We start from the raw sequence: 24,372 nt of genomic DNA on the forward strand, positions 1-24,372 counted from the left end.
AAGGGGAAGAAGGGTGTATCTCCTTTAAGAACAAGTCATTTCCCTCCCCTTAATTATGTCCTGAAGGGCACCCAATATGAAGCCTTCCTATGGAAGCACCAGCTCCCTAAGTGGTGCCTGCAGACTTGTCTGCATGCGGGATGTCTGGAGGGTGGTCCTTCAGGCAAAGTCTGCCCTCATAGCAGGGAAATCCTGCTCATATAGCTGATGTTTGTTCTTCAGCATCAGTTCCTCACAGCACGCAATGCGCTCCTTACAAACAACATTAATGGAGGTGCGGAGTCCAAAGTTAGGAAACGCTATGATTAAGGCCACCTGTGGCCTTACATCATCGTCTTTGTCTGTCTGCCTTGGGAAACAATTTCTAATTGCCTGCTCCTCAAGTTCTTACCTCACTCAGAGCATGAGATGGCCAGTGCACTGCTGTTTTAGTCTTCAGCCTGTTCTGTACCCATGAACTTGTGGCTGCAGGCCTTTTGTGCTGCACCTCTCTCCAGCACTGCTCTAAAACCCAATTATTTCAGTGTTTTCTGAACTCCCCATCACTAATGTATCATGACATTTGCCAAGTGGCCCCAGCCGGCTTCACAAAATCCATTTAAAGCTGGAAAACTGAGGAAGAGATAACAAGAATGGATATGTTAGTTTTGGTGCTGGAACTGGAAGTGTGACGCGCTCAGAGCCTGAGCTTTCCCAGCACTCAGCGTTATAGAGGGCTCAGTGTCTTTGAAAGACACTACCACATTAAGCTGCATCAGAAAGCCTGCAGCATGTCTGCAAGTCAAATTCTCCTGCTTCCACTTATAGCCAAACTGAAGGAACAGCTGGTTACAGTTTGGTGTCAGCCACTTGTTTCCCATTGCAACACAAGCTTTGCAGAGTAGGTTCAAATAGAGTTCCAGACTCTAAGACATCATTTTAGGCAAGAGATATTTGAGATTTAGACTATATACAAATGAAATATACAATATTCATTTTATACTTCTATGCACTTTAAGATACACTTTTAGATACACTTACTTGCATTTTACATGTATATGTATTTGGGGCACCCCTGTTACCCATCTATACATAAGCAGACACATGTAATTAGCACATTTCATGAGGCTTTGTTGGCAGCAGAACAACCGTAGGACTCTCCAGCTTGGTTTCCAGTCTGTGTTCGAGAGTGGTGTACACTCAACGCAGTAAATGTTTTTCTGTGTGCCCTGTGCAGGCTTGACACCCTGGAGTTGGGAGGAAGAGTAAGAGGTCAGCAAGCATCTTCCTGGCAGCCCTGCCTTCTTCTCCCCTTTAACTCCCTGGCTGTCCTCTCCTGTGACTCCAGCTGAAGCCCCATCATTTCCAGCCAGCCTTCCCCCAGCCAGAGCTATCAGCCTTGCAGTTGGCAGCACTCAGCCTCTCTAGCATCTAAAGTCTAACAAGCTCAGACAACTGAGGATTAGCTGCACGGTTCTCCAGCCACAACACAATCCTCCCCAGGTGCCCTCGGCTGCTCTGCCAGGCACCAGCCTGCTGCCCTGTGCCCAAGCCCTGCCTCCTTGCAGCTCAGACCTGCTCCTGGTTCCAGTTCCTGCCTCCCAGCATCCTGACATTGAAGTCTAGTCTCTGATAATGCTTTCTTCTTGCCCTTCAGCTTCCGTTTAGCCTTGTCTCTTCAAAGAGACAAATCAACCTTTATCTAACCACAGGGTTCTGCCTCCTGTGTCCCACTGAAGATGTCCCTCTGTCCTACAACACCAGAGGCCAAAGCACTGCTCCCTTGGACAACATGTCCCTTTGCACTCTGCAGAAGGACCTCACCTCTCTTCAGTCTTTTCTCTCAAATTCCTGGGGGAAACCTCAGCCCTCTCCTAGTGACTCCATCTCCAACTCCTTTCCCAGATATCTCCTCCTCCTTCCTTTCTCTGAATCAGACCAGAATTTCTGCCTTCCCTTCACAAACTCTCCTGATACCCATATCCTTTTCTCTTCTGCTCATGTGCCCCCATCTCACCTCCCTTACCTTCTCCCAGGCCTTACTCTTTTCTCTTAAAGCTCTGGCTTACCATCTTCTAGTCCATCTTCCTGTCTTCACCTGGCCTCCTCTTTTTGTGCTATTCATGAGAAAGTTCATAATTTAAGTTGGTTTTTCACAGAAAAGGGGAAAAACACATCCATCCTTAACACAATTCCTGCCATATTTCAGATCTTGTGCTCTAGAACATGGGGACCAATACAGCAGTTTGAAGAACAGGTCCTTAAAAACAAGATACATACCTTGTTCTGCCCTAACCTTTTTCTAGGAAACATTTCAGTGGATGTCGCTTCCAGATGATGCAGACACCTGTAATGAAAAACTTGATTTCAAACACTTGCAGTCTGGCAAATGTCTTAACACAGGGTTTTATGTAATGGGAGACACTAGGCATCCTAAAACATAGACTTTGTGTTTTGCCCCACCTGTAATAATTTTGCCTATGGAGAACCGAAGGACAGAGATAGGCCCATCTCTTCTACTTCGTGTTATGAGCATGCAGCTCCGAGTTACGCTGCTCTCAAGGCAGCTGTCCTCTGGAAAGGTGTAAGATCAGGCTTGGAGATGACAGAACCAGCTGGATGTTCTTTGAACTCATTCTCACACATTTCTGAAAAACTGGACACACATAACAAGCAAAACTCAGCCAAACTGTTTACCACAAACTGAGTGCTCTTCCCTTTACTCAGATATCCTTTTAGCTCAGGAAGGAAATACCACATCTATATGTGCACAGGACAGGCTGCAGGCAGGTGTTTTGTGGTTTTTGTTGTTCAAGGGAGCAGCCAGATTTGCATTAGGGGCAGAAGGCAGAAATAAACCGAGGAGACAGATTAGGGACAACCACAACAGGTGATGTGGAAATGCCCCTCTTTCCCCCCCGTTCTTTACCAATCACCCGTCTAAATGGACATTTGATTAAAAAATACCAGCAGTTCTTCCTCTTGGTGGTATGAAGACAGAGTACAAGTAGTTCCCACCCTCTCCAAAATGAGGGTGACCAGAGGTGAATGACTGAATAGCTGAAGCAGTTTCTTCACTGATCATTATCAATCAGGCCAGCATCATTCAGCATGGCTAATTCCACCCACCACAGATTTGTTTTGAAAGCAAGATGATGCCATTACTTGTTGTGGATGCACTGTTTAGGCATGTTGCAGTATTGCCTAAGCTCAGCAGGAAAGAGAATAACATTGCTAAGGGCAGGTGATGATATCATTTCTGACTGAAAGAGAGGACATGCCTTTCCCAGCACCTATGGGGAGTAGAAACACTGGCAATAAGCAAGCAGCAGGAAAGAGAGGAATCGCACTGAGTCGGATTCTTTAGGAAGGTCCTGATACAGCCAAAGCCCCAAGCCCATGCCCAATCCCATGTTCATGTGTGGCCCCCTCTGGCTGGAGCCAGGCATGAAAATATGTCACTGGATCGGGGCCACGATAATGGGGAAATACCAGACAGAAGCCCTGTCTTGAAACTCACCAGGCCCCCAAACAAGAATCCAGCTATCTGCTCCAGAGACATGGGTAGGAGGGAGCAGACCAACTGGAGAACAATGGTATCTGCGATTTATTTTTGAACGGTGCCTACAGCTCCCTGATCTGTAACAGAATGTAAATACATATTCAACACATCAAAGAGACAAAATTCTTGTAGGCAAGCAACATTTTTTCCTAGCTGAAGCACAGCTATTGCATCAAGACTCGGTCACCCACTCCTTCAAAGGATGCCACGCAACCAGGTGGCGACCAGTCTTCTAGATTTGGGTTCTTAAATCACACCTGGGAGGAGGGAACAGAGAGGGCTAGTCCCTGAAGTATCACAGGACAGAATTCATCTGCAGTCCCAAAACAACTGTAGATGAGAAATCATAAAAGAAAAGGGTAGAGGAGGAGGAAATTCCTTTTTCCTTTGGAAGCATCTGTGTTTGTGAACAAATAGGAAACAAAGGCCTAAAACATTTACACCTGAGTTAGCTGTGTATGGAAAATGGGGAGAAGCAGGCATTTCTAGGACACAGTTTGCCTCATCCTTGGGTAGATGACGTCTAAAAGAGATGGGATGACTCACGGCATAGGAACGCCTGCTATTCCCCACTGACGATAAAGGGAGCCCAGAGCAAACAGAGCTATCTGCAGGCGCTCACAGCGGGACGAGGTACACCCACCCCATCTGCACCGTCCCCAGGTGCCTGTAAAGACCTCCTGTAAGTGACTGAGTCACGGTTGCTTGATTAAAAAGAGACCGTGGTCACAGGGAGGATTGTCTTCAGGGTGACCTGTAGCTGCACCTAGGCTTTCCTTGGGAAAATCTGGTGACATGGTTGACTTGCTCTGGGAGGCCGGGCAGAGCCGCAGGCTCAGCTGGAGAAGGACAGGGGCTCAATGGCTATGGTAACACAAATCCTCTCCTTCAGAAAGGAACGGAAAAAAAAAATAAATAAAAGCTTCGTAATTTGCTCAGAGAGACTTTTCGCAGTCATTTGAGGGAATCCCTTGATGCCGCCGAATAACCTTTAAAGCGGAAGGTGGTGGCTGGCAGGGCTTTCTGACAGGCACCTCTGGCACGTCACCGAGAGAAAGCGGCGTGATTCAGGAGCGCGGTGAAACCCCGGCGCTCTGCTCGGGGATCTCCTTTCACTGCATCCTTTAGCAGGGCAAAGCCAAGGCGAGGGGCAGCCAGCTGCAGCCAGCAGCCCGTGAGGAAGAGGAAGGGGGGGACCTTTTTTTTCTCGGAGCTTTTGAATGCAACCATCTGGGCTCTCCTTCCTCCTCGCCCTTGTCCCCAGAGCGAATGCAGGGCAGCACCGAGAAAGCAGCATTACACGGGGCAGGAAGCGAGGCACAGCAGTTAAAACCTCTCTGCTGCTCGAGAGGAAGCACGGCAGCACCCTCTCAGCAGCGGCTGCTGTGTCATTTCCCTCACTCGGTGGCCTTGGCTCCTTGTGGCAGTGGGTGGTGCAGGTGTGGGGTGGGCTTCAGCTGAAGAGCCCTCTCCTGTGCCCCTGGGGAGCACCCTGCAGATGCGTTTGGGAGGACCCAAAGGAGTAAGGTCGTGTTGACCCAAACCTGGCCCTACAACTGGCTGGATGCTGGCTGGTCCCATGAAGACCCTTTCAGGCGTCCGGACTCAGCGTTTTCCACAACCTATATTACGCAGGACTTTTTTCCCCACTATAATCTACCGTATCCTGCCCTTTCTCCTTAGATGATGGCAGTTCTTAGGTCCATACCTCCAGCAAACCAAGTTCTCAGTGGCCATGCAAGCATCATACCATCTGACCTTGGCATTTTCCAGCCTGCATTGCAGCACCATTTCCCCTTTGTTTCTTCTAATGAAGCAGAAGAGGCAGCTGCTATATCGAGGCACGTGGCCACTTGAAGAGCACAGCAAGATGTTCGTGTATAGATAAACTACAGAAAATACCCGTCTGAAAACCCCAGTGACCGCATGATTTACTTCAGCTCACTGCGGAGAGAGACTGAGAAAAACTGAGATCAGATGTTCAAAGGGACACTAAGCCTCAGTTGTAGAAGGATTTCCAGAGACTCTCATATACATTTTCATCACTAAAAATAGACACTGGGTTTTCTGAAGTATTCTGCCTGCTCACAGAAGTTACCTCTTTGGCTACAGGCACAGGATGCTGAAATGCTGTCCCTTCTTTAGACGCCGAAGCATGGTTTGAGCTCTCCTGAAAGCCTCTGGCTCCTGAGGTGTCTTTGTGTGTGCTTAAAAGATTCCTCGACATTTCTGGCATACATTTAGCACAGAAACACGCTTGTCCATGGGTGCTGTTGCTGTGGCCTGCTGCTCAGAAGTACGCCATCTGCAAGGGAGATCGGCGCAGTGTTCGCTTAGAGACAGCAAAAGTGGGTACACAGCAAATGGATGTTGCTATTCCTGGGTACACGAGAGCAAGATTTCCTCCCTTTGGGAAGCATACAGATTGTGTCTGGCTTGATCTACGGCAAGGATGCCTTTTAAACGAAAGATAACCTTTCCAGCTTATCTGGGGCTTGTGTTTACATGTCGCTGGTGCTCTTGTTGCCACAACTAAAAAAAGTTTGCAGTCCTCCAATGTGTCCTGTCCTTGATGAGCCCTTTGCCAGAAAAAAACCTGTGAAGAGCAAGTGCCAGGAACCTCTGCCTACCTTTTATTTTAATAGCAAGGAGTCTACCACAATTAGTTGTTCACACTTCTGTCTGCTTTGTGGTAGTACTGGGCCTCCTCTTTAATGTGAGCAACCATCGCAAATTGTTGTGTTTTTTTTTTTTTTTTTCAGTAAAAGAATCCACATTGAGCATTTTGGTAGCAGCATATCATATCATATCGTATCGTCTCCAGATCTTCTCAAAGCCTCTCACCCGTCTGTCAGATTAGTTGTTTTACAGGGCTGCGTAACACACAGTGCAGCCCTGAGCACTGCTGCTGACACCAGTCTGGATCACCAGCCTAAGTTATTAGGTGTTTGGCACCAAATATTTACAGGGTATCAGAAAATACCTTGAAAAATAAATTAAAAGTTCACAGAACCTAATAAAAACAAACTGATGGTAAGAAAAGTAAAAGCAGGAAGAGCATGCATAAGGAAAGCTAAAAGATTCACTTGTTCTTTGATCGTTTTCAGTATTTCTGCAGGATTATTTATTCAGTGCTGAGAGATAAAGACTTCCTATTTACCACGGGAGAGCTGATATTTTCCCATTCTCTATGCAAGGGATCCCGACCCCCACCTTGTGTCCTCTAGATGCCTGTCCTGAGCGTATGAGATGACACGCAAAGGGAGGAAGAAAGGCGCAGCTCGGTTTCACCCGTTGACAACATTTCACTTTGCATGACAACTTAAAACCCACGCTTAAGGAGAGATGAGGGGTCCCAACCCATCGACCAGGCACGCGTCTCCGCCATGAGGCTGGAATTTCACCCGCGTCCCTCCGCGAGAGCTCCGGAGTGTCCTCACTTCTTAATAGCTAGGACGAAAAGGAAAGGCGATTCTCACGCCGAGCTTCCAACACCAGCCTCTGCAGGCAAAACAGCTGAGAAGAATGAAGAATAAGACCAAACCAAGCCAAATTTCATGAGAAACCAGTCAACCAAACTGAAAAGGGAAAACCAACTGTGCAGCACCTTTGTGGTTCCAGGTCCTGGTGGAGCATCCAAACTTCTGAGGCTTCCCACACACAGCTCATGAAACCCAGCGCTGCAGCCCGTGTTCTTAGATGTTAGATCAGTTTTTCTTGGCTTTCAGTCCAGTGCCACGACATGTTTATTTTTTACGGTAGGCTTGTAAATATCCATGTGGCTACTAACAATGCATACTTTCAGAAGCAGCGAACCTTATCTTGGTTTGTTGGGAAAGCTTTCCAAATGTTGCTTGTCTTCGTGGAGTCAGAAGAGGGAGAAACTCCGTGTTTTGAAGCCAAATTAGGCTGCTGGGTGCTATGAAGCTATCAGATTATCCAGAGGAGGCTTCACGCACAAACGTACTGTAAGTGGTGTCTCGCACGCACTGCCATTTACCACGGGCCCTAAGAAACAAGACAAAAGCCACTGGTGAGTAAAAGCCAGGTGTCTAGCTGCACCATCTGCCGTGGGAACTGTATTTTCTACCTGGCTTGAGAAAAACCCACAAAGGGAGAAAGAGATGGACAAGACTGCCAGCAGCGTCATCTCGGCAAAGCTGAAAAGAAAAAGCCTCGCCCCCAAAACTCCCGATGGAAATGCGGTGGGAGCTGCTAGGGGCCCGCTGTTCCTTCTGTAGGACTGCCAGCGTGCTTTATCTGCCCATCTGGGCTGCGGCGGGGAGACTACAACCCGCAGCGATGCTGACTAAGGTTCGACCTTAGAGGAAAGGAACGGCGTGGTCCTCCTGGGCTAAAGCAAACACAGGGTCAGAGGCCGGTGGAGAAGCCAGCGGGACCGCGCTGTGTTTCTGTGGCTCTGGATACATGATTGAAAGTGGTCCGCTGATACACACCTTAAGTACATTACGTAGCTGAAAATTTTTTGGCCACTTGAGAATTTCAAGTGGCCACACCCAGGAATGTGTTAATGCTGTTGTAATTAGGGGTGGGACAACCGGTTCAGATAAAATAAAGAACAACCTGAAACTACACCCAAAACTTGAAATGATTCTCTCTCGTTCTGCTCAGAGTTGTTTTGCCTTTAATCTTTTTTTTTTTTCTTTTCTTTTTTTTCCCCCCCACACCTTTCCAAGGAGGAAGCAGGAACGCTGACTGTAATATAGCAGGCTTGTCTCATTTCAGTAACTGAAATCAGCAAATATCACAAATCTCATAAAAAGCTGAAATTCTCAGTCTCCAGAATGTTTTACCCAAGTTGTCTGTGCTTTATAAAATCCCTCTTAGATATATATTTCCTAGACGGCTTCCATGTTTCAAACAAAGAAACACAATTACCATCCAGTGATCATATTTGTTTGTGCCTTACGCTTGCACTTCAGATAATCACACCTTGCTGGTGACAGGCTGCCGCGGCTGGAAAACACCTCTCCTCCCAGGCTCCTTCCATGCCCCAGCTCGTCATGCTGGGGGATGCAGCTCAAGACAGGACACGGGACAGGAAGACCTGTTTATGGCATTGAAAGTCTTTTGGAGTCCTCAGGGTTAAATCATTTATTAGATGCAGAATAAGGGAGAGGTGTAACCCTTCGGTCCATGTGGGCAGAGGACAAGGCTCTTGTCGCTCCTTTGTCTGTAGCATGGAGCATCACCCGCTCCTAGCGTCACCCCAGGACTGACGACTTGCTCTTTTTCCACATTTCTTGAAGCACTTCTGGCTCCTGGACTGAGGTGCTTTCATTTGCTAGAGCGTGGGTTTATGGAGGAGGGATCCTGGAGGAAATCACTATTATAGTGACTATTTAGTGGCCCCCTGGGCCAATAGGTTTTTATGCACTTGTGTACAAATCATGCCTAATCCCTACAAGTGACCACTCAAGGCCTAGCAACAAGAAGGAAAAGAAATTGGAGCAGAAAAATTAAGAATGTGCTGAGACATCACCAAGGAGTCGTACTTGTAAAGTAGTCCTGAAAGGTTCCTTGGTTTTGTTGTTGCTGTTGTTTATTAAAACCGTATGTTTGCTTTACCTTAATATTATCAGGGATGCCCAGCTTCCTCTTTATATCTTGTTGGCGGTCAGCCTGAAAAAGCAAAAACAAGGGGCTTTGCTTGAGACAGCTCTCAGACGGAGAATCCTTAATGCATGGGCTGAAGTTAGCTTGGTTTTTTGCTCCAGCTGCCTCAGGTACTCAAGTTACGTTTGGCTGTATTAACCGAAGGATAACAAACATTGAGTCGTCTGGCTAGAAATGACTTCCCTTCCAGCGAGGTAGCATTTCTATAGTGGCAAACGTCCCCGGCTTCCTATGTTTCTTTGATGCTCTGTAACCTTAAAATAAATAAATAAAGCCAAGGCAACAAAACCCGTGCAGGAAGCAAGCTGTTCGCTAGGCTGCTAAAAACCCCACGTATTGTTTCACCCCAGGGACGTGGACTCCTGTGTTGTAGAGAGCCAAGCGAGGGTGCTGGGGGCAAGAGCTTGGCATCTCCCACCCGCGACAGCTTTGCCTCGTACCCAAATGCTGACTGCAAAGAGCACCCGAGGCCATGAGCAGAGCCCAGCCCCCGCGATGCCGAGCGCCTATATCCCTCGGGCATCCCCATGCAGCCCCGAAGCCCTGATCCTCTGAGGTCCATAAGCACCCACAATTTGGCGCAGGCAGCACACAGGTGGAGAGCCGGCCACCAGCCCCAGTGCTATCGGTGTGCTGGGGAGAGGTAGAGGCAGCGGAGAGGGCTCCCAAACTTTTTAATTTCCACCTCTTCTTGCGCATACTTTTCCATTTTTTCTCCTCTCCCGTTTTTCTCCCCGCCACGCCGTGACCTTGGTGCAGGAGGAGCGTGGTTAATCAAAAAGGAAAGGAAAACAAGCGCAGCCTTGTGCCGCCACCTGCAAGCTGCCCCGAATCCATTACCTGCGCAGTGCCAGACAGTGACGTTCGCAGCCACGGCGAGCGGAGCACAAACACCACCTCACACGAATGGCATGTGCGTAGGAACAAAAAACAACAACAGAATTCCTGTACACATTGCTTCAGACTCGCCAGCTCTTTTTTTTTTTTTTTTTTTTTTTTTACTGTTATTTTGCCTCAACATGGTCATAGAGGTACGGCATCTATTTTATTATTTCTTCAGCTATTTCTGTAGCTAGTTAGCTGGTCGTGCTGCTTTCTAAACCTCTTTACATGCTTTCTTTAAATAAGCTCAACAATATCGCAAAATTGTAGAGAAGGCTCCTTGCTGGTTTAAAACCTAGGAGGTATTTCAAGATGGTAAACACCAGATTGTCTCTACTTGCCTCTGGTTTTGAGCTCTCTGGTGCATGCTATCAAGTCGCTAAGCTCCCCCGTTGCAGCCACAAGAGCAGGAAACTCGTCTGGCTTTTTCTTGCATCCTGCACTGCGCCCCTTCTCGCTGCAGCAGCCCGCTAGCAGAGCTGCAGGTGGCTCCCACAGTGTGCAGGAGCTTCATGAGAGCTCACAACACGGATCATATATGTATAAAGGACAGACTGAAGGCAGCAGCAATGCTTTTGGCAGCAGCATGCCAGTCTCTTTGCTCTTTGAATGCTGCTCTAGAGTGGACGTGCCACAGGTGCTCGATGGGCCAGGTCAGCGTGGGCATCTGCTGCTGCCCTGGTGCCTTGCCTCCTCCTTTCCTCTGGAGCTGGGAATCACAGAATCAAAGAATTTCCTGAGCTGGAAGGAACCCACAGGGATCATCAGGTCCAACTCCTGGCTCCACACAGGACCACACAAAAATCATACCCTATGTCTGAGAGCCTTGTCCAGAGGCTTCTTGAACTCTGACAGGCTCAGTGCCATGACCACTGCCCTGGGGAGCCTGTCCCAGTGCCCGACCACCTCTGGGTGCAGAACCTTTCCCTAACACCCAGCCTGACCCTCCCCTGAAGCGCAGCAGCCATCTGAAAGGCATTGCGCTCATCTCCTTTGTGACAAGCCCTTTTCAGCACAACCCTCGTGTGGCCAGAGCCAGCACCCTGGCACTTTTCAGCTCAGTGGCTGCCCACAGCATCGCTGCGTCCCTGCCAGGAGGAGGACATACTGTGCCTCTGTGACCCCTCGGTCCTTCTTATCATGGAGGATCCTGGGGGTGCTTATCTTATTGATGTTCCTCACTCCTGAAGGCACCTACTGGTTTTCCAGAGGCAGAGACACCCTTTGTGGAAGATGGCACAAGGAAACAGCCATCTTCCAGCTGCTTCATTCACCCGTGGAACACGGATTCCTCTTCAAAAGGAAGAAGAATTCCTCCTCATTATTTATTCCTTTTTAGCAGAATCCTCGTTAACACAGTTCCATCCTCAGCATCCACGGTGTCACCTGGGTGGTGGCCAAAGTCCCCTGTCAGCGACGGCAAGTCCCAGCCGTGCTTGGTAGCCTCCAGAGCACATTAGCCGCAGATGAAGGCTTCAGCATCGCCTTACCATGCCCGGGGCAGGCGGCCCCATGCTCGCTGCTGTTTTGTCTTGCCTCTTGAGGATATCTGGTAGTTTCAGGTTCACAGCCGTAATAAGTTTAAAGGGGGGAAAAAAGAGGTTCTTTAATTGTAAGACCACCCAACTCTTTTAATTCATGGTTCGAGCTTTTTGTTCTTCAACGTATCAGCTTTTCACAGATCGTATTTTACCACGTCTCTGTGCTGTTTCCCAAGCCGAGGTTGGTCAATGAAACACTAGATCATAATGAAACAGCAGTGGCTCTGCGCTCAGAAATGCAAGAAGCTTCTCTGACTGTGGCTTTGCTCTTATCCAATTTCAAAGATTCACTGGGAGAGTTGTGAAACTAGCCCACTCAAAGCATGAATCAGGAGCTTGCTCTGAGCTCCTACGCTGCGCCCGAGAAGGAAGTCTGCCCTCCCTCCGTGCTGAGTCAGGCCGCGAGCCCACCCGAGACGCGTGTGCAGGGGATTCACGCAGCACCCACTTACGTCTCACCACGACCTGCCTCGCTCCCACAAGCAAATTCAGCCGCGTGGAAGGGGCAGCATCGCCCACACGTTTCCAAAGTTGAAGCACTGTCCTTCTGCACCGTCCTCTGTCTCCCCAGCCTCAGAGGCTTCCCCATCTCTCCCCATAACCCCATCGTTCGTGTCACAGCAGCCAAGACCCTGTCCCCAGTGCCTGGCAAGGGCTCTCCCACCACTCAAGTGCTCCCTCAGCCTGGTGTCCTTCCTCTGGGGCTGCCGCTCGCACAGCTCTTGCCAGAGTCCAGAGGTTGGGAGCAGGGATGGGCTTTGTTGCCTGCAACAAGTTGGGCTGGTTGCTGTTGCCTAAACAGAGGAAGGATAATTATAACTGGTCAGCAGTCCTCCACGTTTTTTTTCCAATCGGAAGAAAAGCCTTTTTTGGCCCGAATTGTCACAGCTGTACAGAAAGTGCTTGTCCTCATCTGAGCTTTTTTGCAAGGTCAACATTCAGGGCATGGTTTTCTGCCTTTAATACCCCCTAAGCATCAAAAAATCTTATTTAAAAAAAAATCTCACAGGAAAAAAAATTACCTTTGCCCCCGATGAATTCCACATAGTGCCACATCAAAACAGTACAGCAAACCCTCCAGAGTGACACTATTTGCTCTAGGTGAGGTGAGGCCAGGCCTCCTATTTTGTCTCCTAGCAAGGGGCGCAGCGCTGGGAGCAGAGCACCACGGCGCTGGTCCCAGTCACTTAGGAAGCTGTGATCAGCTGGCAGTCAGAGCTGAGCAAAATATTGGTGTTGGGTGCCATAAATAATAAAAGTGGAAAGGGGAGAGCTAAGTGCCGTTTACATATTTTAATAACTGCTTATATATTTTAGTCTGTTTAACAAACTAAAAGTATTAAAAAAAAAAAAAAGATTGGCGATAAATTTCAGGAAAGGCACTGACGTTTTAAAAATTAGGCAATCTGTTAATTCTAAAATAGAGCTTTAGTTTCAAACTGCATACGTGTAAAATAGGAAAGGCGTAAGAAGAAAGAACTTGCCCTGAAGATGAAACACGCTCCTCGGTCTGAGCCTGAAGGAGAGTCCTTTGCTGACTCAGAATGAAGTGGGGTGTGCGGAGAGGGGAACAGAAACAGACCCAAACGTTGCACACCGCGTTTTTGCTCTTGCTTTTCCTTTATTGCAGCTCAGCTACCAGACTAAGGATGTATACTTGTCCATTATTTATACATCTGTAATTAATGGGTATGAGCATAAGTGGTGACCTCTTGCATCACGAGCACCGCGCGCTGTTATATTTAAAGTGAATCCAAGGACCTGAGCAAGCAGGCAAAGTGAACGACTGTTTGTTGTAGCAACAGCTCCTTCGTTTTTTCAGGGAAAACTTCCCATGGCCTCCAGACACTTACATAAACGAGAGGAACCACCTTCGAGAAGTGGAAGGTGCTGATTCAGTTTTTCCCCCACCCTACAGAACGGGAGGGTGAAAATAACCCGTGGTTTCACGGGGAAAGCAGCAAATTAGGCATGTCAAAGGTGCACTCGCTTAGGCCTGGAAGAAGGCAGCTTAGCGTTCAAGGAAAATGAGAGCGCCCCCCTCCCCACCCCGATATGCATTTCCTACCAAAAAATCAGGGCTGGGAAGACCAGGGGGGATGGCACGTCATGCTTGTGCCAGTGCCAGAGCAGTGGGAAAACGCGGCAAAACTCCTCACCCGGCAGTGACCTGTTTGCCTTGGGGCACAACGGGAGATCTCCTCACGTACTGTGGTTTTATTCAGAGACTCCTATTTTTGCAATCACAGCCCTCGTCAGCTCGTCTGTTTGGAAGCTGCCTGTAACGAAGGATGCATTTTCCCTGGGTCCTCTTCCTACAGCTGCCCCCAGTTTGAATATCACTGTGCTGCTTTCTACCAGAAAAAAATCCGTATTTTTCAGGAAATCTGTCACACCTAAGCAGACTGATAAGCCATGCAGAAATTTTAAGATGCCTGTTAAAGCTTTAAGAAAACAAATTTCCTTCCAACAAACGTAAAAAAGCAAATTAAAAAGCCCTGGGCAGCAAGTTCATTGGGCTGGCTAACAAGCAGATTTTTGTGAGGCCCTTTACGTGGGTATCATTTACCTTATCTTCTGTAAATCTCTAATCTTTCCTCCTCGTATTAACTTGCCAAAGGTTTTGATGGCTCACCTGGGCTTGCTAAGCTTGGACCCAAAAGCTATAAGGAGAGAAGGGTTCGAGGCGGTGCTGATCTGACCAGGTCACATCTGCGTTTGGAAAAATATGTTGTTCTTTGGGTGTTCGCATGCTTGCAGTTAGTTTTCGGTTCCTATTTATTTATAACCTTTCAAATAAAGGATCTCTTTCATGGAAGAGCGCTGCAGCCAAGTCATACCAAGTGTATCTAGCATCCACCCAGCTCCAACAGAGTTCGTGAGCTAAGAAATGTTGTTGTTCAGCTATATAACAATTCATTTGATACCAATAAAGTGCTGTTACATGCTTGGGGTTTAGCAAAAAGGAATTCCACATGCCACCATTTAGTAGTTTTTCATTGTTTCTTTTCAAATGAAGTCTGTGAGCAGCAGAAGTTGACTTCTGGGGCAGTTTAGGTTGAACAACTTTGATGCGGACGCAGAGGACGAGTGCTGGCCACTGGAGAAGCTTGAAATGTTGAAAGTGTCTGGGTTTTTGGTGGAAATATACAACTCCTGAGAAAAAAATAAAATAAAATCCAGCACCTGGGGCATTTAGCCAGCTGCCCCAATTATTCAAATTATAGGCAAACTTCAGATAGGGGCTTACCCTGGCGGTGCATTTGCTAACCTGAATTTTGACAACGCTCCTCTGTCCCCGTCACTCAAACCTGTCTCCCTTTGGAGAGTGCAAGTCTGTATTGATGCTTGCTGAGCCCCTCCCCACGGGAATTAATGCCAACCGGTGACTGCACTCATAAAAATGAATTGGAGAACAAAGTCTAGGGTACGACTTTTTGTTTGCAGTGCAGAGGAAAGTCCCCCAGGCTGAGATTTTTTCCTTCAGCTTGCACCACAACAGAGCTGCCTGCTAAAACCCCATGCAGCAGCCCTGCCTCAGGGTCTGTGTGGATGGTAATGGCTCCTTCGGGTGCCACCAGGAGCCTGGTTTAGCTAGCAGCATCTTGGTTCCTAACACCGGGTAGGTGGCCTAAGGCAGAAAGGTTCTCCTTCGAGGCTGAGCTAGAAAAGCAGCTCCATAAAGTCACCTCTTTCATCTCATAAGGTCACCTCATTTTCATTTGTCGCTCAGTCTCCACAGAACCACAATTTTCATACTGAAAGACACTTTTCAAGCGAGAGGAGAACCATGGAGAACCTCGGCATTTGTAAGCCCTTCCCCAGATGAGGGACACTCACTTGGGATTACGTTCAAAAAGCACCTAGCTGACACTTTATGGTTTTGAATCTAGCTCTGAAATTTTCAGAAACACTTCTCCAAAGCTGCTGATCTTTTACATTCCCTCGGTATCCTATTGCTAAAGTGTAGTAGATGCCATCATTTGGACAGCTATTCATGCACAGCAAGTTCACCTGGGTCATCCACGCATTTTGACAACTCAGACCTGGAAAGCTTCACAAAGTAAGTGTTCACCCATCTGATCTGGCAGGAGTTCTCCAAACAAGCCGAGCAGATGTGGCTCCACGCTGACCACAGCAGGGAGCAGCACGAGATCCAAGGTCGGGTCCACCCTCTGCCCGGCCTAGGACCAGTGGCCTGGCAAAGAGGAAGGGTATGGATCTGAGGGAAACCAGGAAGGTTTTTCCCCAGTACTTTCCATAAACCAGATTGTTTTCAGAAGCATACAGACATCCATTCTTCATGGGCACACTGGCTTCATCGCAGGTCGCTGCAAAACCCTGAGAGGATCCCTTCCCACATGGGGTGTGAGGGTGATCCCAGAGGTCACCTTCCAAGAAGTTTCAGATGTCCCCATTTTGGGAGAGGTGCTCAAGAGCATCAGATCTCGGCTGCAGGTTTGCCTGCCACACAAAAGACAGGTCAGGCCAAGGCACCTTTCCTTCATCTAAGCTGAATGTGGTTTCATGGACCTTCTCCTGACTTGCAGTGACAATTTGCTCCCCTTTTTAAATTTCATTTCCATGTTTGGCCTGCAGGAATTAAAAATTCAGCTGCGTTTTATTCTGGGCCTTTTCTTCAGGGTACGTTCATCAACACAAAACCCCCCAAAGTCATCTGAGCTCCCGGATCTTGCGCTGTGTATTATGTATGGCTCCCGGTCATCCTCCTTCTAGATCACAAGCTCTTGGAGGCAAAGGCTGCTAAGTTCTCTGCATTTGGGCAGCATGTGGCACATCTGAAGCTTGCCATTTTTAAAATCCCCCCAGAAATCCCAGGCACATGAGGCAAGCAGCTGCCGTCCATGCCCACAGGAGTGCGGGCTACTGGCAACTCTGTAGTAAAACCAGCCAGGTTGATTGGAAACTGGCCAGATGGCAGCTCCTGCAAGCTAAAGGGATTAATTATTTGGGGATCATGCCTGGAGAGCAGGCATGATTAATGCAATATATAATTCCTTGTCACGACTGTGTGTCAGTGCTGGGAAAGGAGGAACAGCCTGGGATTCAACAGTAGCCATCTTTGATCTCTCTGGAGACACAACAATTTTTTTATAATGCTCACAAGACAAAAAAATCTCTCTTTTAGCCTGAAACTCTAGGTGTGAAAGGCTATCATCTACCACTCTTCACTTTCCTGCAATTACACTGATGTCATACAGTCTTACTTATTTTATTATGTATTTCACAACTGTAGTGTTAATTAACTATTTTATTGGGTCTGTGTAACTAACCGTGTAATGATTCAAGCACCTACAAGACAGCTTTGTTTTTCTTCCCTTTTAACTCACCATGTATGACACTGCAGCTACTTCTTCTGACCGGGTATTTCACTACATGTCCCTACCTCTCATGGCCGAAGAAAACCTCCAAGAGATTGTCCAGTCTAATTAAGAGCTGTTTGTCTAAGTGGAAAAATCCACTTAGGGGGTTGCGGCCAAGTGCCCCTAACGGAGCTCCTCTGGGGTTATGGCTCCTGCTGTGAGTAACTGTGGTGGGGCTTGGTGGTCTTCTCCATCCTTGGCTGTGCAAGTGGCTGATGTTAGAGCTGGGGGGATGCGACCCACCCAACACAGCTGGTGGGGAAATTCCTCCCAAAACCGCTCCATGGCTTTCGATCTACATGTCCTTTATGCAGGGAAATCAGGCAAATCCCTGACATGGCCCATTCTCCCCACCGGGCAGTGAGGTCCTGGCTGCCCTCCTGTTCAAGCATGACCACCATTTTTAACAGCCATGTATGAGCACGGTTATTTCTAGCACAGTTTCCCTGAACTGTGCCAGCAGAGAGACTCTTTTTGTTTTTCCTTTCAGACCCCAGCCAGCCAAACCACGCTCTGTTCTCCACCTACACGCGAGTGTAGCATTACAGACGCTGACCAAAGCCGCGGGGAGGAGGGAGGACGAAAGGACACGTCTCTTGTCTTCAGTCATTGCATCACCAGCTTCGGCCCCAAGATCAAAGGCACTTCCAACCGGCACCATTCGGATGAGACCCAAATGTGGGACAGAAGATCCCATATTTCCAAGGTGCTTTTCTGGGCACAACATTACTGGCCTCTCCACAGCCCTCCTAGCCCCCTCCCCATTTGTTTCCGTGATTTCTTTAGCATTAATCTGCAACTTTTCTTCTGCGGAAAAGGAGCTAATGCGTAAATAATGCAAACCAAACAGGGAGTCCTCTTAATGCCTCTCCGCAGCGGTTCCTCGGAGCCCAAGTGGGTTTTAGGAGCTGGCCTGGGCCCATTGATGTTCCCTCACCTGAAGCCGTAATCCTCTCTTTGTGCCCTCAGTCACTGCCATAGCAACTGGTTGTGATGGCCCCGAGGATTAGAGCCTTGGGACGGAAATTAGTGGGGAGGGAAGGAAAAAAATAAAAAGCCCGCAAGAAACGCTCTGATGCTGTTTTTGTTACGGTGGAATGAATGGGTTTAGACGAAACAAAGAGCCCTGCTAGCCCTCGGCTGATCTCCAGGCAGCCGCCAAGCTGAACGACCGGCGGGCTGCAAGGTTTGGGCCGTTTCCTCCTGTTCTGTGAGTCACCGTGTTTTGGCCTCCTCGCTGAGCCAAAGCAAGAGGAACGTGCTCACCAAGGGCCTGCTCACCTTGCTTGGCTGACCCGTCCACCTACATCAGTTTGTGTGAGCAAGTAGACGTTCCTCCCAAAGGACCGCTTGTCTGGCTGTAATGCACCACAGAGGATTTGTGCAAGTTCCTGGGGTAATAAAAACAGCCTGAGGAAAGGAGATAGATAATACATGCCCAGTGCACCCACAATGAATCCTGGGTGAATAAACAGAAAAGCCTTACGAGCTTTTGCCCAGAGCTGATCAAAGAGTCCTCTAAGTAACTGTACTGAAGACGGACTTTTAGACATCACCAGCAACACCTCATTTCTCTTCAGTGCTGCCGCCAAATCAAGCAGCCCAAATATCTGAAGGCATAAGAAACAACACGGAGGACAATACAGGGGAAATAACACAGCCTGAGTCCATGAGACACAGCCAGGGCCTCTGCCAGAAGGCCATTGCCTTCAGAAGAAGGCTGAGTACCGGGGCAGTGTGGTAGAGGGGCACATCTGTAGCAGTTCCTCTCCTGGCCTCAGAGACCTAGAGCCAGTGCAACAGCTAGGGGAATTGAGCCAGGGTCTGCCAGAGAAGAGACCTTCTGCCTCGTGACCACAGCGTGTCTGCTGTGAGAGGCCTAGGGAGGAACGGCAGAGTTTGTGTCCTCCGGGTGGGAGGCACGCCATGGATGTGGGCATCCCTTGTGGAGCAACGTCCTCCAAGCCTCCTGCAGCCTCCTGCACCCTGGAGGAGCCGAGCCAGTGGGCAGGGGCCACCATGTGCCAGCCAGCAGGAGACGAACAGTGGTGCCAGGGCCTTCAGAGGTGATCCACACGTGCAGATGCAGCCAGGTAGGATCACACCTCCCCGTTGCCCCACATGCTGACGCTCAGAGCTGAATGCCTCAAGCGAGGGAAGGTGGCGTAAAGGCAGGTGACTTTGAAAAGTTGGAGAGAAAGCTATTTGCATGTGAACTATACTAAATATCTTGAAATATCTAAATATCTTTATACTAAATATCTTGAAATATAAATATCTTGAATGAGTTTAATGAAAGCTCCAATCTTCTACCTTCGAGCATTCAGTAATGACAAAGGGAAGCTCAAAACCATGAGCGGGGCAATGCGCTGAACTAATACATATTCACCAGTGCACACGTGGAAGTTGCATCAATCAGATCTGCTTCGTTCTTCACAGCCCGATCAGAGACAGGTCATTCATAATCTTTTTCTTTTAACTTAACTGTGTGCTGGAGGCTGGTGCTTACAAGCTCTGTTTGCCAGGCTGTGCCACTGGAATGGTTTAGCTGATGACTTTGGTGTGGTGTGTTAGAAAGGATTAGCTTCTTTGTGTGCATGTGCACCTGCACATAAAAAATGAAGGTTTTTCTTGCTGAGAACTTCTACAGGAAACCCATGCTAAGATATCTATAGGGGAAAGCCCCAAAGGAACATTTTTCAGACTTTGTTTTTTCCTTTTTGCTAGTCCTTTATTTCTCCTAAGATGAAAAGAAAAAAAGGAATAAAGACAATGTGAGAGAATAAGACAAAAAGGAGATGACAAAACTTTGCTAGGATTTGTAGGGATGAAAGCGTACAAACCCAGGACTGCAGAATCACACAAAAAGGAGGCTGGAAGAGACATAACTAGATCATGCAGTCCCATGAAGCAGGACCAGCTGGACACAGACTGCTGTACTGCAGGTCTGACGTGGTCCAAATCTGTTGTGAGAACTCCGCCTGCTCCCACGTGCCCCCTCCTCACAGCAGCTTGCTTTACATTCACCTTTCTCAGACCCTTTAGTTACAAGATGGCAGAGACTTATGGAGCACAGGTTGAGAGCTGCTGTTCACAGAAACACAGCAAGCTTGCAGTGCATTCAAATAAAAGAAACAAAAGAAAACAAAAAAAGACCAGTGATGTATTAAGCAAGTAACTAAAGGTCTTCACACAAGCTTCTTCTTTAATTAGTGCCTTTAGCACTGCTGGCGTAATCACGAATGTATTGCTGTGAGTGTTCAGTCAGCCATGACAGACCCAGCACATCCCCACTTCTTGCCAAGTTCCCTGAAGCCTTTGCAACAGCATCCTTCAGTCTCTGACCCTGCAGCCAAGGGAATGAACGAAGGATGGATAATGAAATATATCTGTATGTGATGTATGCCAAAATGAATAAAGTTGATATGCCTACATTATAGCAAATACCTACAAGCCACACAAATCCCCAAAGCTAAAACCAACTTGGCAAACTGAACTTAGGCTGTGTTTTTTTTTAAATTACAATTCCCGGGGAAGCAGATCCGTTCCTGCCCTCCTCTGCTCTGCTGTACGTATGGATACCCCACCGCAGCTGTGGCCATCTAGGTGGTTAGCTCCACTCTAAGCTAATTTTGCAAAATGACCTAGTTTAAAAATATTTTTAAAGAAATCTGTATTTGGGGTGTGCGTTTTTGCAAGCTGAGTCAATTCAGAGCTCTTGTTTCAAGAACGCCCATCGAATGCATTGGGCTGGTGCACCAGGGGGCTGCAGGAGTTAGGTTTGGGACCAGGAACAGTGGTGAGCATCTGGGGGAAAGAGGGTAGGGATCCCAAGGGATGGCAGTAACGGCAAAGTTATCAGACTGGAAGTTCCTATTCACCTGTCACTTAGTAAAGTTATACCTCTACATCCTCTCCTCTATAGGGAGGCCTTTTCCTCCACCGTGACAATGTAAAATGTCCTTGAGGGGACAAGTGAAATTCCTGTCTGCTTTAAAACTAATGCCTGGGTTGCTAAGGGCTCTAGCTCTGCACAAACATGAATCCGATAGTAGTGCTCGTTATGACATGAAGTACTTGGGTGGTGGAATAACGCCAAGTTCGTGTTGTTTGGGAAACCCCATTATTATTACACTCCTTTTTAATTTCCTGACTTCCTGATGGCTTGTCTTCCAACCCGAACTTTGCATTCTTTTCTCTTTTTCTCATCTCTTAATTATAGCTAATGAAAGGTGGAGGAGGTAAATGTTAAAGAAACTTTAAATAGAGCATCAAATTCCTTATGAATAGTTGTTATTTTCCACGTTTCCACACAGCTTTAGCAGTCTCACTCTCAAGTACCATTGCAGATGCATTACATTCATACCAAAGCTTAAGGGATTTGTTCAGAATGAAAATGAGGTGGAAAAATTTATCTGTGCATCTAATTCTTCCATTCTGGCCCCCTCCAACGTCCATAAGCACCTATCAGGCTGTCTCAGTTGGAAGCTGGACTGCAGTCCCTGGGGAGGAGTGTGAGGTGATAAGCACCAAGGAGGACAGGGTTGGTCAGGGTCATCAAAAATGGTGTAACAGGAATTAGCTGAATAAGTGAGAAATAGATGTCATATTCCTACAGTCCTGTTCCTCATCAGTGTTCCGCAGAAAGCATAAATAACTAAAGTAAGCAGAGGAACCTTTAGAAGGAATATGACAGGGAACAAAATCCTGACAGCAAGGTCTGTCAGGCTCCGAAATAGTCCCTCAAGGGAAGCAGTGGACACCTGAGTCATTTGAACAATAGACAGGACCAAGCACTGGGAAACACACAGGAGGGAATAAATCCGCATTAGCAGAGGGACGTCTCAGATGACCTCATGGGCTGTTTCCATCCATAAATCTATGATTCTGTGACAAGACCTTAGCCAGAAGAGGGCTGTGGCAACATCAGAAATGGATACACCCATATTATGTACATTGGACCTTGGAGTGGCCACAGTGATCTATGTGTTACGTGAATGACAACTCATATTTTTGGAACATTTTAGTACCTTAGCTATTTTCCATCACCCATAGATTCTGGATCTGACTTAGGCGAGCATCCCACCACCCAGTTCACGTCATTATTACAGAGTGAAGGAAGAGGGCTGGGACATTTGCGCCTCTTAGTTGTTCTTCAGACTTAAAATACTCAGTCTGCTCTGAGAACACTAGGTTTGGGGACCTTCCAGCTTTTTTTTTTTTTTTTTCTTTCTGTGATTGACTTTTTGGGGAACTCCACCTGCAAATTTCTGTGGGAAGAAAGTGCCCAAAAGTCTATTGATTTTGATCTGGGAATGACAAACAGTAAGCCTTTCTCCCTGCACCAGAAAGGAAAAAATATAGTAGGAAAGCAAATAAACAAACAACACAGATTAAATGATTTTAAAAACAGTGATCATATTGGTTTATAGTAATGCTTATGACTCACCTCCTAGATTTTTAATACCCTTAGTACCAACATCATCCCTTCAAGCACTTCATTTCTTGAAGAAACCATTCTCTTCTCCTCCCCGTACAGCACAGCTCTGTTCAACCTTCACGCTCATTAGAGGCACCAGGGAACAATTCAGTTTTCATAGAATCACAGAGTATCCCGAGTTGGAAAGGACCCACAAGGATCATCGAGTCCAGCTCCTGCCTCCACACAGGACCACCCAAAAACCAGACCCTATGTCTGAGAGCCTTGTTCAAGCACTTCTTGAACTCCAGCAGCTCGGTGCTGTGACCACTGCCCTGGGGAGCCTGTCCCAGTGCCCAGCCACCCTCTGGATGCAGACCCTTTCCCTAACCCCCAGCCTGACCCTCCCCTGTCCCAGCTCCGTGCCGTTCCCTCGGGTCCTGTCGCTGTCCCCAGAGAGCAGAGCTCAGCGCCTGCCCCTCCGCTCCCCTCGTGAGGGAGCTGCAGGCCGCCATGAGGCCTCCCCTCAGCCTGCTCTGCTTTGGGCTGCACAAACCAAGGGGCCTCAGCCGCTCCTCATGCGTCTTGCCCTCCAGACCCTTCACCGTATTCGTAGCCCTCCTTTGGACACTCTAATAGTTTTATAGCCTTCTTGTATTGTGGCACCCAAAACTGCCCACAGGTGAGGCCACACCAATGCTGAGTATAGTAGACCTCACTGTGTCTATAATACTGCCAGGAGGAATCAGGGACAGCTTTGATCCCCAACACATGGGAAAGAGGGAGTTAGCATTAGGTGTTCCCTTTCTTGTACCCTTAAAAGTAAATCTCTCTTTCATACCCATCTTTATACATACCTATATAACATTTCTGATGGCTCAGCCAAAAGTCAATCCTCTAAACAGAAATGAGGGTTCAAACCCCCCAACAGGTCCTCTGAGCTCCCAGCCCTTCTCTCCTTCATCTCTCCAAGAAAAAGCCACCAGTGTCCTTCTTCAGGTCTTTTTCTGCTCTGCATCACCAAAACTCAGCACCTCTCCTGCCCTCCGTCATTCTGAAAGCATCAGAAACCACCGGGTGCTGACCACTGCCCATCACACCTCAGCAAAAGGCAGCCAGCCTGTGTGCAACTTCCCCTGCCTTCACACAGCCTGTGCAGAGAGGGAATAGCTCAGTTTTGGTGTCCACCAGAAGTTTCCTGTGCTGTCAGTGAGTCCTGAAAAGCCTTATTAGCCCCTCATTACCGCTCAGTGCTGACAAAAGGTAATAATTGACAAAGCCATTTAAGCAAAGAGCTCCAGAGTGGGCCATTATTAATTCTGGGAATATGATTTTGAGCAGTACTGAGAAATCATGCTGATTCGGGCTCTCAATGCACCGCCCACCGTTCAAAGCACACCGTGTGCGTGTGCATTCACGCACAGAGGCACACGTGTGCATGTGTCTTCCCTCTCCCGATGCCTATCAGGCAGCAGAAGGGATGTGAGCTAGTCTGCGCTGCTCCAGTTGGACTGGGCAGGTCAAACTGCTGGTGCTGAGCAGCACCCTGCAGCGACAGCCCCCATTTCCCTGTGCCGCAGCCAGCTTCTGCCAGCAGGACACAAACACCAGCTTCCAGCTTGGCTCCAGGGACAAAGTGCAGAAGGAGCAGGGCAGGGACCTCTCCCGAGCTCCTGCTCCAGCACAGCCCCAGTGATAGGTGAAGGAGGAAGGCATCTCATCTCCCAGAAGAGAGGGGAGTCTGCCCTTTAGCACTTGAGTGTTTCAGTGTCCTGTTTCAGTGATGCAATGAGGTTTGAACACGCAGGGGAGTGACTAGGACAGTCTCGACATGCAAGGTCTGCTGCCGAGCGTAATTAGGAGCTGCTGTGATTTCCTCATAAACTTTGCGAAATGCTCACGTGGCAAGGGGAAAAAAAAAAACTGGTAACACTGGAAGCTTTTATTCTTTTATTGGGATTTTATTCC

At 48.0% G+C, this 24,372-nt stretch overlaps 1 long non-coding RNA gene across 1 annotated transcript; it reads right to left on the bottom strand.

The window, feature by feature from the left end:
• Positions 1-294: 294 nt before the first annotated feature.
• On the bottom strand, positions 295-12,563 carry LOC308187678. The gene is made up of 7 exons (XR_013944851.1): positions 12,266-12,563; positions 9,131-9,184; positions 3,500-7,549; positions 2,443-2,635; positions 2,260-2,326; positions 2,049-2,096; positions 295-1,226 (listed from the first exon to the last, which is right to left on the bottom strand). It is a non-coding gene; the product is annotated as an uncharacterized lncRNA (long non-coding RNA).
• Positions 12,564-24,372: the final 11,809 nt, after the last annotated feature.

Source organism: Anser brachyrhynchus (genome assembly GCF_964034855.1).
Source record: "Anser brachyrhynchus genome assembly, chromosome: 1".
Classification (NCBI taxonomy): Eukaryota; Metazoa; Chordata; class Aves; order Anseriformes; family Anatidae; genus Anser; species Anser brachyrhynchus.